Below are 15,442 nucleotides of genomic sequence, written 5' to 3' on the forward strand. Positions count from 1 at the left end.
ATTCATTTCAATGCTAGAGATAAAAATTGCTTGTTTGAATCTTTTAGCATGGATGTGTTTAACCAAGTGTTCACTTTAAATACAACACATAAAATTTGGTTAAAACTCCAAGAGCTCCATACATGAGCAAAAACATTGTCTAGCTAAACAAAATTATGATTCCTTTAAAATGAATGATGATGAGCTTGTTCATGATATGTATTCTCATTTGAATCTAATTATCAATGAGCTCCATTCAATAGGATTAACAAAGCTAGATGATGCGGACATCATGATGAAGATCATCTCTGTGCTACCACAAAATTAATATACAAGCATCATCACCATCCTTCACAATATGGAGGACTTGAGCACTATGACCCTAGCCATAGTCATTGGCAAGATAGTGACATTTGAAATGTCACGCAAGATGGGTCAAGAAGAAGCCTCTTCATCAAGCAAAGACAAAGCTCTCACATGTAGTGAGAAAAAGAAGATGAAGGGCAAGCAAGTTGAGACAAGCTCAAGCTCAAGCTCCTTAAGTGAAGATGAAGAAGAAGATGAGGATGATGAAGATTCAAGTGATGATGATCAATCTTCCTCCTCTACCTCTGACCTTGATGAAGAATCAATCAAACTTATCAACAAGGTGGAGAAGATGATCCAAAGGCTCAATATCAAGGTGTGCCCATCCAAATTCAAGATTTCATCTTCACCAATCAAAGAAATGAGCAAAGAAAGAAAGGAAGCTATGGATGCGGCGAGTTGGGGCACTTTGTGGAAGTTTTTCCAAACCATCCCACACCTAAGACACAGAAGAAGGCATGCAAGGTGAAAGCATCTAGGCCCCTAGTTGGATTTCGGTGATTAATGACAATACAAGATTACTATGACTAATGTGTGTTTTGCAGAGGCAATTGAGTTAGGTTATGGCAATGGAGATCGATTAGGCAATCAAAGTTGTCATGCCCCTACGATGGAAATCATTTCAGTTTTCAAAGGATGGACGACAAGGTTAAGGATGACTAGTTCTAAGTGTCGATTGGAGTTGGAGGGACACTTAGAGTAGTTTAGGACTTTGTTTTTCCTTTTGCCGTACTATTAAGGGGGGTATGGACGGGTAGCTTGACCTAGTTGAGTCTAGTGAGTTAGGTGTGGTGCACACTTATTAAAACTAGCTCTAGGTAGCTCCTATGAATGCCTAAGATCCTTTGGAGCAAACTTCATTCACATATGATCGAGAGTTGGAAGTGAATGGAGGGTCAAATGCTGACCGGACGCTGGCCCCGGTGCGACCGGATGCTAGCCACAGGGTCCGATCAGTTCATTTGATCAGTTGTCTGTGTTCGGTGCGACCGGACGCTGGAGAGGTCAAGTGATCGGACGCTGAAAGGCAGCGTCCGGTCGACTCCAGTAAGGTTCCAGAGAAGGGAATCTGCGACCGGACATGTCCGGTCAGTACTAACCGGACCCTGAGGGTTCAGCATTCGGTCTAGTCCAGTAAGGTCCCAGTAAGGGTTTCATGCGACTGGACGCATCTGGTCAGTGCTGACCGGACCCTGCCAGCATCTGGTCAACTCATTTTTACTGGTTCGCGGGTTGAACTGACCGGAGCGTCCGGTCAACATGACCGAAGTGTCCGGTCACCCCGCAGAAGCTCATAACGGTTTGTTTTTTAGGCTACCTTATAAATAGAAGCTCCACTCATGTGTGGAGTCACTTTTGCTCATTCCAATAGCTGAGAAACACGTTTGTGAGTGCCAAGAAGAGCAAGATCCTAGTGAGGTGATTGAGATTTGAGAATCCAAGAGAGTAGCCTCATTAGTGAATCAAGAGTAGCCAAGTGTGCATCCATCTTCTCATTAGGCTTCGCGTGGTCAAGTGAGAGTTCGTGCTTGTTACTCTTGGTGATCGACATCACCTAGATGGCTTGGTGGTGGTTGGGAGCTTGGTGATCACCCGACGGAGCTTGTTGGTGACCCAACTCAAGTTGTGAGCGGCTTTGGGTGATTCACCATGATAGAGTGTCAAAGAATCAACCCATAGAGAGCACTTGATCCTTGCTCGGATCAAGGGGGAGCTACACCCTTGCGCAGGTGCTCCAACGAGAACTAGTGGGGAGTGGCAACTCTCCGATACCTCAGCAAAACATCGCCGTGTTCCTCTCTCTCTTTACTTTAAGCATTTACTTTGAGCATTTACTTTGAGTATTTACTTTGTGCAATTCAATACTTATCTTTACATTCATAGAATTGCCATGCTAGAGTAAGTTTGGAACATAGGTTGCCTCATGCTCACGTTTTTAAGCTTAACCGCTTAGAGCAAGATGTCTCACGGGGATGGACCTCCTCCTATCTTTGAGGGAGATGACTTTCCATATTGGAAAATCCGCATGGAGGCATACTTAGAAGCTCTAGACATTGGTATTCTTAGAGCCGCCTCGCAAGGCTTCCCAAAACCTCAAAATGCTACTAACCTACAAGGCGATGAGGTTAATTATGAAAAATGGAATGCAAAGGCTCACAACACCATCTTTAGAGGCCTTTGCAAAGATGTGTTCAATCATGTAAGGAATCACAAAGACGCCCATGCACTATGGTCAGACGTTTGTGCGCTCCATGAGAGAACCAAGAGTGAGCATGAGGAATGCTATCATCTTGTGATTAAAAAGCTAAATTCATTTGAGATGCTTTCCAAAGAAAGTGCTAATGAAATGCATTCTTGTTTAAATGTTCTTGTAGAGGAAGTCAATGGGCTTGGACTTACTCAAATGTCACCATCCGACGTTGTGAGAAAGATCTTAAGTGTCCTCCCCATTGACAAATATAGGCATATTGTGACCGTGCTACATCATGGTGATCTTTCCGCTGCTACACCAACACAAATCTTGGGAAAGATCAATGCTCATGAGATGTACATGCACATCACACCACAAGACGGCTCATCCTCTACAAAGAAGAAAGAGAAGGATTTAGCATTCAAAGCTAGCCAAGATAAGGGCAAAGCAAGACTTGAGTATGAGAGCTCAAGTGATGAAGATGATGAAGAAAGTCTTGCTCTCATGGTGAAGAAGTCCACTAAGATGCTAAAGAAGCTAAACAAGAGTGGCATCAAGTTTGACAGCAAGAAGAAGAAGTTCTTCACTAGCTCAAGAAGAAAGCCAATCTCCGAGATGGATTGCTACAATTGTGGCGAACTTGGCCATCTAGCTCATCAATGCACAAAGCCCAAGAAAGACAAGTTCAAGAACAAGAACAAGGGCAAGAAAGATGACTCAAGCAATAAAGATGAAGATGAGAAGAAAAAGAACAAGCCATACAAGAAGAGAGATGGCAAGAAGAGGGATTTCCATAAGAAGAAGAAGAGTGGAAAGGCCTACATTGTCGGTGATTGGCTCACGGACATTGATTCATCAAGTGGATCATCCGATGATGATAGTGACTATGAAAAGGTGGCCGCCATTGCTATTGATCTTGCATCTTCACCGCCACCATCACCATCATCCTCTACACACCTATGCCTTATGGCCAAGGGTGAATGCAAGGTAACTAAGAGTGATGATAGTAGTGATGATGAGCATGCTAGTGATAATGATAGCGATAGCGATGATGATGATTCACCTACATATGATGATCTTGTCAAAATACTAAGAAAATACACTAAGATCATTAGAAAGAGTAGAGCTACCAATGAAAAGCTTGATGCTAAAAATGATTCACTCTTAGCTAAGTGTGATACATTGGAAAAGGCTAATGATAAGCTTAGAGAAACTAATGATGCTATATCATCCAAACTCAAGGAACTCAAATCTTCCAAGAAAGAGCTTAAAGATAAACATGACAAACTTGAGTGGGTGCACAATGACCTCATTACTAGCCACAACAAGCTAAAAAATGAATACACTACTCTTAAGATTAATCATGATACTCTTGTTATTGCTCAAGAATTTTTACCAAATGAGCCACATGATGCTACTAACCATGTTGTCAAGATTGATATAGCTACTTTATGTGATGATTTAATTGATGAAAGCATTGAGCATGGATCTAGTAGCAAAGGCAAGCAAGTGGTTGAGTGCAATGACTATGATGAGTATGTCAAGCTCAAGAGTGATAATGAGAAGCTCATGAAAGATCTTGAAGAGATGAAGAGCCACAACACCATTGTGCTAGAAACTCTTGATCATGACAAAGAGTTGATCCTTTAGAATGAGAAGCTCAAAGAAGAAAACAAGAAGCTCAAGGAAGAGAAGAACAATGATGTTCTCAAGGAAGAGAACAAGAAGCTCAAGATGGAGAAAGAGCATCTCAAGGTGGGATTGAGCAAGTTTGCTAGAGGCAAGCATCTCCAAAGCGAGCTACTCATGAACACCGTCATGAAGATGGATAGAAGTGGGATTGGATATGTAGCAAGTGTAGAGAAGAAGAAGGCTCAAGCTCAACAACAACAATCAAAGCCAAAGCCAAAGCCAAAGAGATGTTTTGAAGGATTGAAGTTTGAAAAGGACAAGCTTTGTAGTGCATGTCAAGCCAGCAAGCAAGTTGCAAACACTCATCCAACCAAAGCTTTTATGTCAACCACAAGAGTGCTAGAACTCCTACACATGGATTTATTTGGACCAACAACATACAAGAGTTTGGGAGGAAATCTCTATTGTCTTGTGATTGTGGATGACTATTCAAGGTATACATGGGTGTTCTTTCTTCATGACAAATCCAAAGTTGCATCTTGCTTCAAGAGGTTTACCAAGAGAGCTCAAAATGAATTTGAAGTGAAGCTCAAGAAGATTAGAAGTGACAATGGGAAAGAATTTGACAACACAAATATTGAAGCCTATTGTGATGAAGTTGGGATCAAGCATGAAGTATCCGCAACTTATACTCCTCAACAAAATGGTGTAGTTGAGAGGAAGAACCGGACTTTGATCACTCTTGCAAGGACAATGCTAGATGAGTACAACACCCCCAAAGCTCTATGGGCGGAAGCAATCAACACCGCATGCTATGCATTAAACCACATATTCCTTCAAAAGTTCCTTGGCAAGATACCTTATGAGTTGCTCAATGGGAAGAAGCCGGACGTCTTCTTCTTTAGGGTGTTTGGTTGCAAATGCTACATCTACAAGAAGCGGCAACACCTAGGGAAGTTCCAAAGATGTTGTGATATTAGTTTTCTTGTTGGTTACTCATCAAATTCCAAAGCATATAGAGTATTTAATCATGCCACCGGCTTGGTTGAAGAAACATATGATGTGGAATTTGATGAATCTAATGGCTCCCAAGGAGCATATGAGAATCTTGATGATGTAGGTGATGAACCATTGAGGGAGGTTATGAAGAATATTCTGGTGGGAGACATCAAGCCAAAAGATGATGAAGATGATGTACAAATCATTGATCAACCTTCTTCATCAAGTGTACCACAAGATAGTGAAAAAGATGGGAGAGTAGAAAATGAAGATACTCATATCTCCCATGAGCAAATGGTGATACAAGCACAAGATGTTGATGCTCCACAACCTCCTCCCCAAGTGGTCAATAGAAGAAATACACCTCTCCTACAAGATCATCCACAAGATATCATCATAGGGAGTCCATCAAAGGGTGTAATGACTCAATCTCAAAAACTTACTTCATTTATTGCTCATCACTCTTTTGTCTCTTGCTATGAGCCTACCAAGGTAGAAGAAACTCTTAAAGATCCAGATTGGATCAATGCCATGCATGAAGAGTTGAACAACTTCACTCGCAATGAAGTTTGGACTCTTGAAGAGCGACCAAAAGGTGCAAGAGTCATTGGAACGAAGTGGGTGTTCCACAACAAGCAAGATGATCAAGGTGTTATTGTGAGGAACAAGGCAAGACTAGTTGCAAAGGGGTTCTCTCAAGTTGAAGGTTTGGATTTTGGAGAGACCTTTGCACCGGTTGCAAGATTAGAAGCCATCCATATCCTTCTTGCATATGCATCATATCATGAAATGAAACTATATCAAATGGATGTGAAAAGTGAATTTTTAAATGGCTTTATTAATAAACTAGTCTATGTTGATCAACCTCCTGGGTTTGAAGACCCTAGATATCCTAATCATGTTTATAGGTTGTCCAAGGCACTATATGGGCTTAAGCAAGCCCCAAGAGCTTGGTATGAGCACCTTCGGGACTTCCTCATTGAGAAGGGCTTCACCATTGGGAAGGTCGACACCACACTATTCACCAAGAAGCTTGATGGACATATCTTCATTTGTCAAGTATATGTTGATGATATCATCTTTGGATCATCAAATGAAGACTCATGCAAAGAATTTGGTGAATTGATGTCGAAGGAGTTCGAGATGTCCATGATTGGTGAGCTTACATTCTTTCTTGGTTTTTCAAGTCAAGCAAATGAAAGAAGGCATCTTCATCTCTCAAGAGAAATACACAAAAGATCTTCTCAAGAGATTCAAGATGGATGAATGTAAGCCAATCAAGACACCAATGCCTACCAATGGACATCTCAACCTAGATAAGGGAGGTAACCCAGTTGATCAAACTCTCTACCATTCTATGATTGGTAGCTTGTTATATTTAACCGCATCTAGGCCCGACATCATGTTTAGTGTGTGTATGTGTGCTAAATTTCAAGCTAGTCCTAAGGAAACACATTTAATTGCTGTAAAAAGAATCCTTAGGTATCTTAAGCACACACCAAGCATTGGCCTTTGGTATCCCAAAGGAGCTATATTTGAGTTAGTTGGCTATTCCGATTTGGATTATGCCGGATGCAAAGTTGATAGAAAAAGCATATTCGGAGGGTGCCATTTGCTTGGTAGATCACTTATGTCTTGGTCCTCCAAGAAACAAAATAGTGTGGCTTTGTTCACCACCGAAGCGGAATACATTGCCGCGGGTGCTTGTTGTGCACAAATATTATACATGAAACAAACTTTGCTAGACTATGGTGTAGTTCTAGAAAAAGTACCTCTTTTGTGTGATAATGAAAATGCGGTAAAACTTGCAAATAATCTGGTTCAACACTCTCGCACCAAGCACATAGATATCGGCCATCACTTTTTAAGAGATCATATTACTAAAAATGATATATCACTAGAAGGTGTAAGAACCGAAGATCAATTAGCGGATATCTTCACTAAACCGCTAGGTGAGGCTACATTTTGTAGATTGCGGAATGAGCTCAATGTGCTTGATTTTAGTAACTTCACTAAAAATTGAGCTTGTGTTGTCCCTTGCATTCATTGTAATATACAACATGTTTAATTTTTGGCAATGCATATAGGGCTTGTCTAACATGGTTAAGATAACCGCCGAAAAGCGTGTGAAGATCAAACTTGACAAGCAACTAGATTTACTTTCAAGTATTGCATATGCATGAATGTTGTTTTGTCGTTTTGTTCTATTTGCCCTCTTATTGCCTATTTTCTTAAAAAAGAATAATAGCCTAAGGCAAAATATTTTGAAAAATATGAGGGTTTGAGAGAGGTCACTCACATCAGTCCCAATTGGTGTTTATTTGGATCTTATTCAAGTTGGGACTTGATTGGGAACAGGCAGCACGAAGGGACTTTGAAGATTTGCTGAAAAAGGTGCACCGAGCGTTGCACCGGACGCTGCTGTCCAGCGTCCGGTCAGTTCACAGGAGGTGAACTGCTGCAGAAGGAGTGACCAGATGCTGCGTTTGTGCGTCCGGTCAGGAGGGGATCTAGCATTTGGTCAATCGAAGGAAGAACAAGTTGTACTAACCGGACCCTACCTACATTCGGTCATGGACCACCGGACGTGTCCGGTCCCGATTCTAGAGGAATTGGACCTCTCTGGAATCGACCGGACGCTAGGTGGTAGCGTCCGGTCGCTACCACCGGAGCGTCCGGTCAGTGGATCCCGCGCGGCTTCAGGACTCTTTTTCCATTTCCTTTCTTGTCACATTGGGGGTCCTCATTTAAACCGCATCCCTCGTGTCTCTCCTTGACTTAACCCGCGCCGCCGTACCTCGCCAAGCCCATGCCAGCACCACCGCTCCCGCGCCCAAGCTCGCCACGCCACCGCAGTCCCGTGCCGTGCTCCCTGAGCCAGCCACGCTCACCACTGCGCCACCGCAGAGGAGCCCACAGCCGAGCCTCTCCGCGCATCTAGTCCGCCAAGCGAGCCTCCTCATGCGCTCGCCTGACTCGAGTATCTCCAGTGACTCAGCGCCGCTGTCGACTTCTCTGCCACCGAGAGCAGCAGTCGTGCCCTAGCTCTCCCTCCTTGCTGGTAAGGGAAAATCCATTTTTCTCAAATTGCTTCGTGTATGACCTAGTTCAATCTCAATGCATTGACCTAAATCATCCAGGGCCACCGAATTCTATGAGGTGGTTCACGATCCCCAACCCTAGTCGGTTCCGAGGTTCCCCGTGTGACACATTTCCTTTTCTTGGATCGCCGATTCATCAGGTAGCTTGCCCATTGTCTCAATTTCGCACCTACATTGCTTGCTTCCTAGGACTTTCACATCTATTAGATATATTGTATTTATTCGTATATCCATCTATTCTATCGTGCAGCGAGTCAGTGCCGTTGAAGTTCTTGTGACAGTTGGTAGTCAACTTGGAGCCAAGCTCACGAGTAAGGATCAAGGCCAAGCCTCGGGAGTGTCAATTTGACAGTTGATCTTCATCAGCGGTAGTTCACCCTCTTGACAGATTAGATGGCTCGCACCAAGAACATTGGTGGTGGTCTGGGTGATGATGACTGGAGGCCCACACCTCGCTAGCCTACAGGATCGAAAGGCAAAGCAACTAAGTAGGTGACATCCAAGAAGCACAAGTACCTCGATGCAGAGACAACGAGAGCAGCAGCTATTGTAGAGGCCGTAGAGCGTGCCGAGAGAGGAGGCGCTTGTAGTGGTGTTATCATAGTAGATCCACAACTCACACCAGCACAGAGGGCAGCAGTTGAGGAGGCTGAGCGTATTCATGGTGGTCCACCTAGGACTATCATGATGGCAGGACATCGACTGGCTATCGAGGAGGCTCGACCTTAGGGGGAGTCCCAGCAGGAGGCACAGCAGCAGCCCCCACCAGCAGAGCCTTAGCCAGTTTAGGAGACTCAGGAGGGTCAGCAGGCCGAGGAGACCGCGCTGGCACCCCAGCTACGCCGCTCTAGTCGTACCAGTGCCACAGTTCCACCGAGGCTAGCTACACAGTACAGGGGTTCACACCCACTGCCCAAACCATAGGGTCCGCCTCTAGTGGTACACCTCGACTTGAGGGCCACCATAGCCAGACAGGTTCGCCAATTGAGATTTGTTGAGTTCAATGTGTGGTTCCCTCTGAGGAGGGATGAGAGAGCAGCTGAGGATTTCTACATGCTTCTCTAGGAGGACTTCTACAATGACTATATCAATAGTGGGACAGTGTTCAGATCATAGAGAGTCTGTAGTTTAGAGTCTATCATGGCAGTAGCTGGAGAGCACATTCGCCCCTACTTGTCATATTTGCTAGGGCTCATAGATCTGATTGGCCGGACAGGAGTATATGTACCATCTTGGGTCTGGCAGTTTTATGCTTCACTCTACATTGATCCACATCACAACTTCATTCACTTTGCATTCAACGGCAGAGATTACAGGGTGATGAGTTTCAGGGCCCGAGAGATACTGAGACTACAGGATCAGCCTGTCAAGTTGCATGAGGTATGTTATGGATAGTAGGAGCCTCCTAGGCGTCCTCATGGAGGGTTGGTGCCCCCTATAGATCTGGTGCGATATTGTTTCAAGGAGCCCTTTGGTGAGGGGTCGAGCAGGAACCCCAGTGACCTAACTCCTATAGCTCATGTGCTTGAGGCCATTATCAGGAGGACACTGCTTCCTAGGTTGGGATACAGGGAGGGTCTTACTCACTTATAGCTCTAGCTCCTTAATGCCCTGATGCAGCAGACCGTGTTCGACATTTGGGACCTCCTTCTATCAGAGGTGGAGGATACTATTGCTGAGAGCTTCAAGGGTCGCCGACAGCTTCCTTATGCACATTGGGTCACATTCTTGATGCTACAGTGTGTGCACGTCAGGACCCCTAAGTTGGTTGCAGAGTACAGGGCTGCCACCATAGAGTTTCCCGCATATAACATTACATAGAGGATCAGGCACAACACTCCATAGGCACCAGCTCGTCCTAATCGTCGTCCAGATGTTCCAGAGTCAGCTACTCAGCAGGACGAGATCATTAGGGAAATAGCCGCTACAGAGGAGGAGCGGCTTGAGGCATAGCAGGAGATGACCGAGTCTAGTGATAGCTCGGATGATGACTGTCGGGGACCTAATACCAGGGTACCCCAGAAGGTGGAACCGATAACCATCGAACGTGAAAAACTTCTGGACGCATAAGGGCTCCATGTCATCCCTTGTTCGAGTGACAGGAGTTCGGTTCCGCCTCGCTCGACACCTTTGGGACGGGCTCGGTCTCGCCCGAGGGCCGAGGGATAAACTCCGTCTCGCCCGACGCCTTGAGGGCGGGCTCGGTCTCGCCCGAGGGCTGAGGGATGATTTCCATCTCACCCGACCCCGGAGGGGTGGGGTTAGCCTCACCCGACGCCTTTGTGGGATAACCCTGCCTCGCCCCAAAAGCTCAAGGCTAATCTCCGTCTCACCCGACGCCTATAGGGCGGGCTCGGTCTCGCCCGAAGGCAAAGGGATGGATTCCGCCTCGCCCGATCCCAGAGGGATAGGGTTAGTCTCGCCCAAGAGATAGGGATTGGTCTCCGCCTCACCCGACGGCCCAGAACGAGCCTCGCCCTGATCGATATCTATCCCTCATAATGATGGGTACAGGACGAGACAAGACGTTCGGGTCAACCATGGCTCCAACGACCATACCCTACGCCCTGGCAGGAAAAGGACTGCCAGGGAATGACAGGACTGATGCTTTAGACCCTTCCGGGTGCTGCAGAGCCCAAAAGGTATTACAGGTGCGTGCATCTCACCCTGTAGAGTTGTAGGCACCGTCTTCAGCTCTGGGACATGGAACCCAATGAAGATATACGACAACCGCTACGCTCCAAGAACGGATTTGCTATCTCCACGAACGACGGATATTCTGTCACCACGCTATGGACCCGAGGGAGCGGTGCCCTATTCCCAATCCCTCAGGTCCTCCCAGTCAGAAGGCCTTGGCCACGGCGCTACACCGGACCCCGACCCCGAATTCTCCCAACAAGGAATCATGAGAACCAGAAGGCGTGCAGAGCAAGGCTGGAGGGAGGCTCATAAGTCAAAACCACTGTACTACAGCCCATACCCTGCGGGCAGCATTCTGTGATTAATCTGACATCCTACAGAGACATCGACAACATGGTAAGCACTTATCTTCCTTCGCACTCATCAGAATGGAGGACCTGACTAGGTAAACGTGAGCCACATGACTAAGTAGAGTACACATCCTGGAGCCCTCACCCTTGTAAAGCCAGCCTCTTCATCTATAAAAGGGGATGCGCTTCCTCCATCAGGGAGGATGGAAAAAATAGGACCGAACAATAGAACGCACTCACACACACATTCAAGCAGCTACGAAGCTCTTGACCACCTTTCAATCCTTCGATCAGAGACTTGGGACCAGTCCCTCTCTCGCCAGTTTGTATCCCTTACTACAGACCGTTCACGGTGCTAATAACACAAGCAGCAACAAACTAGACGTAGGGACGTTCCGCCCGAACCAGTATAAATCATGTGTCCTTTAGCGCACCATCCGAGCCTAACGCGCATTACTATAAATTTACTTGCCGGTGCTTGTACGAAACACCGACAGTTGGCGTGCCAGGTAGGAGCTTTGCGCGTTCCAAATCAGGTCTCGGATGGCCACCCACGCAATCACCTGGGCCCCGGGCGCACACGTGCGTTTCGGCGACCTGGATTTCATCATCACATTAGGAGGAGAGCTGGCGCTGACTCGCTCAGCCGCCCCATCTCCCCCTTCCATCAACCTCAGCCGTCTTAGGCTTGAGGGCCCACCAGGCAACTCCCGGGGAGTCCCGTCACCCAAGGAGGCCTCTCACAACACCACCATGTGTCCGGAAGGGTCCGTATGGAGTGCCCCGACAGCGTTTCCATTCGGTCTCCGCAACGTTGCGGCAACCGCTGGCCGCCTTCTGGCGCTACGTGTGGTTCAACCACCCATGGACATCGAGTTCATGGGGGCGATTGAGCGGGATACGGAGACCCTCTATGAGCTCCTCAACGAGGAGCCTGTATCACTCTCCAGCTCAGATTCCAGTAGGGGGAGCCACCACCCTTCCCGGGAATGCTACATGACGCAGACCCCCGAGGGTCACGTCGAAAGTGCCACCACCCTTCCCGGGAAAGCACCCACATAGGCAGACAACTTTTTGCCTCCCCATGCAGGACCACGGACGACACGACGACGGGACCTTTCAGATCTCCTGGGTCGGCCGTTCGGCCCAGAAGACACGATGAATGAACGACCAAAGAAAGATAAACCTCTCAGCTTTCTCACTTTATGCGTTAAAATTCGTTCGCAAGATTCCGACCCCGTCAAATAGCAGGGACGCGAACATCACTCGGGGGCTGCCGAGGATGACTACCAGTCTAGGCATCCTCTCCACCCGACCCCTCCATACGCTTGAAACTAAGGGCGCGACATACAGGCACAAAGCTTTGAGTAAAACTGGACGAACTAGCAAACCCTACGCCCCGATAGCTACGGTGTTTCTATTCACCAGAAAAATCATGCTCAACGCCCCTCGCGTCTCTAGTTTCGACGTCTGCCTTCCCAAAGAAGGGATCGAAGGGGTCCGCCTATAGAATCTCCCCCAAAGGAGAAGCTGTTAGGTTGCCCAAGTTAATTGAACAGCTCGGATTGTCACCGAGACATGAAAACAAAGAATAGCAATTCTTACGCAGGTTTTTCCAACCTTGTCACAAACGTCAGGGCCCGAACCCATCTGGTAGGAGCTTTTCCGCCACTTATACCACCAAGGTAACATCACTGCCTTTACTTTCAATTAAATCTTGCATTCAAAATATTTCATATGCAAAAAATTGCATCCCAACGATTCGTGTCGCACCACGAAATGGCTGTCGCCTCATTTCGATATAGGCAACCACAGGCTGAGGTTCGAAGGTCGGCCCGCAAAGGGCTCGAGGCCACCTCACGCCGAACAGAGCCAGGGAGAGATAACCGAGACGAGCCCCAGCGGCCCTGCCCGACCCCGCTCAGAAGCGAACCGGGACGTCTCGACCTTCTCTCGTTCGATTCTAACCTCGAGCCAAACCCACAGAATCTCCATCGAGGAGAGGCCATCGGGCCCCCTGAGCTTATCGAATGACTCAGGCATCTGCTGGGAGGCAGGTTAAGAAGTTGTGGAGTGCCACCAGAGGGCTCTGCCGACCCCATCAGCAAATGATGGACCCAGATTCTGCACAAACGTACCCATTAGCGAGCTCGTTGAGCGCGGTACTCAAGCCGTCGAGGCAAGTGTCGTTCACTCAGCCCCTTCGATTGCGAAAACCGAGGACGGGGTAACACACAAATAACGGCCGACCCCTATCAGACCCTAACAAGGCTCGGGGGCTCGGGCCAAACAATGCAGGGACAAAGGCCCCACCTTGCCGAGCCCATAGAGTCCCCAGTTGGGATTTTTGTTGGAAGACAGGGCGGGGATTATTGCGATGACATCCATTGTCACCAAAACCACGATTCCGGTCTCCAGTAACACCCGACCCCAGCAGGTGCGGGGGTCGGACCTTACTCGGGGGCTGTTAAGGTACAGCTACCTCCTCAATCTCCTCACATTATAATCAGCGGCATAATTCAGGGGAACATATTGGTAAGACCGTAAAAAATCAAATCGCAAAAAATCAAACAAAACGAAATTAAGACGCAAAAGCTTGAAAGGCGTCCAGACTCGAAAAGTACCGACACTTGTCCACATATTACATATAAGCTGTTCTCAAAATTATTCGATTAATTACTCCCGCGGAGGGAGAACCATTTCTTTCGGACTGTCTGCCAGGTTCTTCGCAAGGGGAGCGACCATCTTCTCCATTTCCTCCAGCTCTTCATCCTCGTAGGTGGACGGAAAGCCTTCACTCATCACCTTCAGGTTTATTTCCTTCTCATAATGGGCGTGGGCGACGGTGAAGGCCTGGGTAATCCCGACGTGAAAGGCACTCTCCTCAAGTTGGCCCACCCGAGCCGTGATACCTCCGACGCGAGCCGCGAGCGGGCTGGTCTCCACCGGCTCCGTCACATTCAGGGCATTAAGGACCACCCCGACCGCAGCTTGTAGAAGATCGTGCTCATCGCTCTCAGCCTGAAGGGCCCTTCGTGTATAGGCAGCCTCTTTCTCTAGCTTGGTGGCGACGTTCTCAGCACTCAACCTTCCTTCCACCGCGTCACCAAGCCCCGCCCGGAGAGAGCGGGCCACCTCGACGTCCTCGTCCACCTTCTGCTGGAGGGCTGTGGCCCTACTCTCGGCCTTCCACCGGAGGTCCCGCTCCATCTCTAGCTCCTTCAGGACTTCGCCGGCCTTCTCATTGGCCACGGCATTCCTCTGCAGCAGCTCATCTCGCTCTTTTTGGAGTCTGGCAATCTCCTCTCCATCCAGCTTAGACCTCGCCGACAGGTCCTCGAACATCCTGTGTGCCTCCTCCGCATCCTGACGTGCCTGGGCCTCCCGCTCCTGGACGATAGCAAGCTGGGTGGCCATGTTTGCTTGCAGTCGGGCCTCCTCGGAGAGGCGATCCCGCTCCGCCTTCTGCTCACGGAGGAATTGGGATTTTTTCCGGCTACGAGCAACAAGAATCTGAAGAAGAAGAAGACTGATATCAGAAATGCGAGAACACACAAACACACGAAGAAAGAAGAAAGAAAGTCTAGAAAATACCTGAGAGGTAGGGATAACGATCTCACGGAGGGCTCCTCTGGCCTGGTCCAGGGCGTTCAGCATGGTCAAGATCCCGATGTCAAGACCTTCTCGCTCCATACTCTCGGAATGATCATCGAGCGAGAAAAGAGCCGACGTCGGGTCCTGAGCAGCCATCCACTAGAGCGGCAGCTCCCCCCGCGTAGGGGAGCGGCTTCCTCCCGACAAAGGGGCCGGTGGCGGCTCCCTCCTGACCCTATGCGGCACCACCGCCACACTCAAGGACCCTCCGGCTGGACCCTCCTCTGTCTGGACCGCTTCGGGTGCCATGGGCGGATCCACATGGGTGCCTGGCGACGCGGATTGCACCACGCCCTCGGGTGCCACCACGATCGCGCCCGGCTGATCCTGGCTTGGCGCAGTCACGGTCACCTTCACCGGTGGTATGCGGTCCTCGGCCGGCTGTTCCACGCCCGCCACGGAAGAAACCGCTCGCTCAGTAACCTCCGCAGGCGTGGGAGCCACCATGGACGCCGTCGGTTCGGCCAACGCGGCCCCAACGTCGGCACCACTCCTGCCCGAAACAGGGGCGACTCCAGGCGACGCCGTCT

The sequence above is a fragment of the Miscanthus floridulus genome, chromosome 13 (assembly GCF_019320115.1).
Source record: "Miscanthus floridulus cultivar M001 chromosome 13, ASM1932011v1, whole genome shotgun sequence".
In the NCBI taxonomy this organism is placed as follows: Eukaryota; Viridiplantae; Streptophyta; class Magnoliopsida; order Poales; family Poaceae; genus Miscanthus; species Miscanthus floridulus.